Here is a 5,400-nt window from a genome sequence, read left to right as displayed (position 1 = left end):
TCACTGCAGGCTCCGCCTGCCTCCCAGGTCCACACCATTCTCCTGCCTCAGCCTCCCGAGTAGCTGGGACTACAGGCCCCTGCCACCACGCCTGGCTAATGTTTTTGTATTTTTTTAGTAGAGACCGAGTTTTGCCGTGTTAGCCAGAATGGTCTTGATCTGCTGACCTCGTGATCCACCCGCCTTGTACTCCCAAAGTGCTGGGATTACAGGCGTGAGCCACCGCTCCCGGCCAACGTTCTCATTTTTAAATGCCACGAAATGAAAAATAGGTTTTAAAGACTAAAAAATAAAGTGGAAGATTGATGAGATAAAAACTAAAATTGAAGTTAGAATTTAAATAACATACTGAATTTATTGTCAGACTGAAAAGGAGATCAAATAGTTAAAGGGAGGATTCATTTCCCTTGATTATAAGTTAGGAAAATTAACATTCACATGTGTTTTTGTTTTTTCAAGGCACATCTTAGAGATTTTCTTAGATTTAATTAGAAGGAATGCAGTTTTGTCTTTTAATCCATTGAAGCACAATTTTCAACTAAGTAGAGAAAAGGTTAACTTCAAATGATAGTGGCAAACCAGTCAAGGAAAAACAAGAGTTCACAATTAAGTCAAGGAGTCAAACAAATGTTATATTTAGAAAGTCAAGAGCTTTGTTTTGGCTGCTTTAGAGGTTTTCCCCAATTTATGGGAGGTTCAAGGTTACCAAGCTCGGCATCCAGAGCTCAAAGTCATTCAAGAGTTTATTCAATATTGGAGTTCAAATATTTAACTGTGTATTACAAAAGAAAATTTGAAACCTGGGACTACCGACTTTTTAAGAGAATAAGTAAATGATAGTAAAAGGTTGCATGGGCCAGCATATTTCTAGACAGCTAAGAAGCGAAGAAAGCTATATTTAGAAGTTTAAAATCAAGGAGCACTAAAACATGTTTAATGTCTTATCAAAAATTATGTTTTTATATGTGTATTTATAAATAAGATACTTCCTATAAAATGTGAATAATAGGTAAATAAAATTGAGATATTATGTGACCTGAATTCCATTTCTTCTACTCTAATAACAGTTCTTGTATAACTTTGTTTCATCTCTGCTCTTGACTTTTTGACTTTGTCATACTGTTTCTTTTTCTGACAAACTCCTTGGTTAATATTTGGAAAGACTATGGTACTCAGAGCAAGTACAGTAGAAATGCAAAAAGCCAGTGGTATTTTATTTAACCTTTTATTTTGACTAGTTACATAAATATATTAACTTCTTAATTTCCTTAGAATCTTCTGAAATCCCTCTTAGATGGGTGAATAATATTATGTGTCAATGTCGTGACTGATTTCCAGCAGAATGTGTTGGATTGCAATGAAGAGATCAGTGTCTTTCACAGTGTCTAGCAAATAGTCAATGGCTAATAAACATTAATGAATGAATGAACTGCTTAGGTAGACATTGTGCTCCTAATGAAATTATTTAGTTGGTTTACCCATATGAAGCAAGATGTAGAAAAATATTAACTCCTCTGACATACACTGCTTTCCACTTAAGTTACCCTCTTATCTTTTCCCTTGTTTTTATTAACAAATTTATTTAAATTTTATTATGTAGAAAAAATTATTACAATCATCCCATCATCCACTGAACTTCTGAGGACATGAAAAACAGTAAATGCCAAACATAGATCTAATTACTCTTTTTCCGTTTCTTCATTAGCTCCTCTTTCTCTTTCAACCCCTCATTTGGTTATTCTTTCAGGTTCTAGTGAAAATTTTCCTTCATTCTGTTTCTAGCATCTATATTCTCTCCTAGTGACTCCAAATTTATATTTCCAATCTCAGATATTCAACTGAGTGGTATACATTCTTATTAATCTGTTGTTTGTTCATCCATTTGTTTAAATTTTTTTTTTAAGATTCAGCCTTGCCCCCCTCAACACATCAGCCAAATTAAGCCTGTTAAAACAAGTCAAATCATGGCAGTCCCCTAGTCAAAACACTCTAATGACGCTCTATTTTACTTTGCATCATTGCAGTAATCTACAAGGCCTTATATTATCCTCCTCACTTTTAAATTCCAGGTCTCATCTACTATTACTCCCCATTTACTCCTTCTGCTCAACTGCCTTGCTACTCTACAAACATACAAGATGCCATCCTATTTAAGAACCTTTACACTGGCAGTCTTCTCCGGGAACACTCACCTACATGGCTTGATCCTTCACCTCCTCCCAGCCTTTGCATAAATGATACCTTCTTGACATAACTTCACCTGTTCATCACCTTTACAATGATGCCGTCCCCTCAAGTACTCCTCATCTTCTTCTGTGCCTCTTTTGTCTTCATTGCACCAATCACCCTCTAACATAAAGTTTGGCAAACAATGGCCCATGGGCTAAATCCAACCTGCCATTTATTTTTGTAAGGTTCTATTAGAACACAACCTAGGGCATTTTAAAATGTATTCTCTATGGCTTGTTTTGTGTTGCAATGACAGAGTTGAATAGTTACAACAAAAAACACATGACTCACAAAACTTCAACATATATGTACTATATGCTCCTTAACAAAATCTGCCAAAATCTGATCTAACATATCAAAGAGCAGGCAAGGATTTTATTTTTATTTTTTAATATTTTTTGCTATATCTGTGATGCCTATAACAGTGCTCAACATACAGTAGTTGTATGGTAAATATTTGCAAATAAATTAATGAATCTCCTAATATGTGCCAAGTACTGGGCAAGGCCCTGAACATGCAGAGGTTTTATTTTCCCTGTATTTTTCTCAGAATCCTACTAAATTTTTTTGTTCAATTTATTTTCCCTAAATCTAATAAAACAAAATAAAAATCCAGTAAATCCAGTGAAAAAGTAACTATTTCACATCTCCTCACTCTTTAAACCTCCAGCACACCTGGCTCACCATGCCCAGTTAGGACAGACAAGGTTTCACTATGTTTCCCCAGTTGGTCTCAAACTCCGGAGCTCAAGCGGTTCACTTGCTTCAGCCTCCCAGAGTGCTGGGACTATAGGCGTGAGCCACCACACAGGGCCATTTCAGTTGTTTTTAAACCATACAGTTTGTGGTAATTTGTTACAGCAGGCAGAGGAAACTAAAACAGCACACAAAATTCCATCAGATGCTGTACTGTCATCTGCTGAAAATCAATCCGTTCTAAGGAATTTATCATATTGCATGTTCTCAGTTTGGTCATACACTCAGTTTGGTCATGCTCTCACACGAAATCTGAAACATTAGCAATTACCAGTGTTGTTATATAAAGTAGCAGGGGAATAGAGGATAGAGTTAAATAACGTAAAACATAGTCACTGCATTTGTACTTCTGTAGCTAGACCTGAGATCCCTGCTGGAACATGTCATAAGGAACTGCCCATGACATCATAGGTGTGAGTAGAGGGAAAGGTGGTTAAATAACATATAATTATTATTATTTTTAGACTCAGAATCTCAATCTGTCATCCAAGCTGGAGTGCAGTGGTATGATAATAGCTTGAACTGCTAGGTTCAGGCCTTGACCTCCTAGGTTCAAGCAATCCTCCTGTCCCAGCCTCCTTAGTAGCTAGGACTACAGGCATGTTCCAGCATGCCTGGCTAATTAAAAATAATAATAATAATAAAAATTAAAATTAACCCAGGGTTTCAAACTCCTGGGTTTAAGTGATCCTCCACCCTCAGCCTTCAAAAGCATTAGTATTACAGATGTGAGCAACTGTACCCAGCTAGTTCCACAAATTATATAGCATCAGTTAAAAATGAGCAATTGGGATGGATAGTACTGTGGGTATTTACAGTCAGGTATTTGTTCTGTACTGGGTATGGTAGCAAGTAAATGGTTGCTTTTTCTTCAGAGACTAGTTTGTTAGTGAAAGAGGGCATTTTACTCAAAATTTATGTGGGTCCACACTGATTCTCCTACTGGAAATTTCCAGAACCTTCATGTAACGAGCAAAATAACTTGTTGATCAGTTAGCATAGTTTAGCCTCCTGGGTTACAGATCAAAGTGGAAATGGAGTGGATGTATCAGTCTGCCACTGGTACTTCTAAAACTCAGTAAGATTGGGTTTTTTAGGTCATAAGGCCAAGTTATAGAGATTTTTCTTGTTCTGGGACCCACTCAAATCTTGTAATGTTAAGGTTATCCACTAAATTCATGAAAGTAGCATGCCCAAATGTGTTATATGGTTTTTCCAAAGTCCAAATGTGTGCATCAAACATTGTGCATCTTTCATTGTGTTGGAAAGTGTAGCAAATCAACTCTTACTTTAAAGAGGATCTGCTGACACGGTCTAGAGCACTATATCCCTAGCAACTTCACCAAAGTGACGAGTTCCTGCATTTTCATGGGGTTTATTTACAACCCTTTGGGATACTTGTCTCTTACATTTAAGATGTTGTCTTCTGATTTAATATGCCCCATCATTTTCTGTGATGTATCAAGGCAATAAAGTTCTCTGCAGACCATATTAAGATGAACAAGGGATGAGTTGAGGTAGATTAAGTCAAGAGAGTAAAGGCATATTGATATTCCTGCTATGTGAAGGAAAGAGCTTCTTTTCATCTTTACTAATGGAGGGAGGGGAAAATGTGTTTGTTAAGTCACAGGTGTCAGGGACCATACTGATGTCCTCCAGTAAAGATATTATATTGAGAATTTCAGATGTGATTGGTATCATCGCTTGATTACGTTTCTGATAATATATCCTCATTATCAAAGACCCATCTACTTTTGCATAGGCCACTATGCAAGTGAATAAAACGGGGATATTCATACCATCTCTGTAATTGCTCAAGCATTTGGGGTAGCACATCCTGTGGACTTTTAGCTTACTATCTTAGCAAAGGCAGGCAATAAAAGGGGCTTCAGTTTGGACTTTATTCTGCAATAAAGCCCACTCCACATCAGGAAATTATTTGTTAGGTTTTCTTATTCTCACTATACATTCTTGGCCTATAAACAAATGGATCTGAAGTCCCTCAGAACACCTTCTGAAATAGACTTGGACTAAGATTTTACTTATATCTGTAAGTCTCAACTCTGACCATTGGATCTGCATGGTGTTTTAGGTCTCTGGGGATTAGTATCATTTAAGAGACAGTATCCAATAATCCCATTAAGTGTGTAGTTCTCCAGTGCAGGGATTCTGAAGTTATGATCCCTAAACCACCAGCTTCAGTGTCACCTGAGGACTTGTTAGGAATATAAATTCTGGGGTCTCCACCCCAAACACTGAATCAGTGAGACCCAGAAATCTATGTTCTAAAAGCCACCTGCATGATTCTGATGCCCACTTAAGTTTAAAACCCACTGCTCCAGTGCATAATTATTAAGTAGCAACAGGTAACCCTAAGTCAGGTATGGAGGAAGGCTCATACTATGTGTCTTTGAT

Source organism: Chlorocebus sabaeus, chromosome 10 (genome assembly GCF_047675955.1).
Source record: "Chlorocebus sabaeus isolate Y175 chromosome 10, mChlSab1.0.hap1, whole genome shotgun sequence".
Lineage (NCBI taxonomy): Eukaryota > Metazoa > Chordata > Mammalia > Primates > Cercopithecidae > Chlorocebus > Chlorocebus sabaeus.
The sequence above is the reverse complement of the archived record's forward strand: the minus strand, read 5'-3'. Positions refer to the sequence as shown.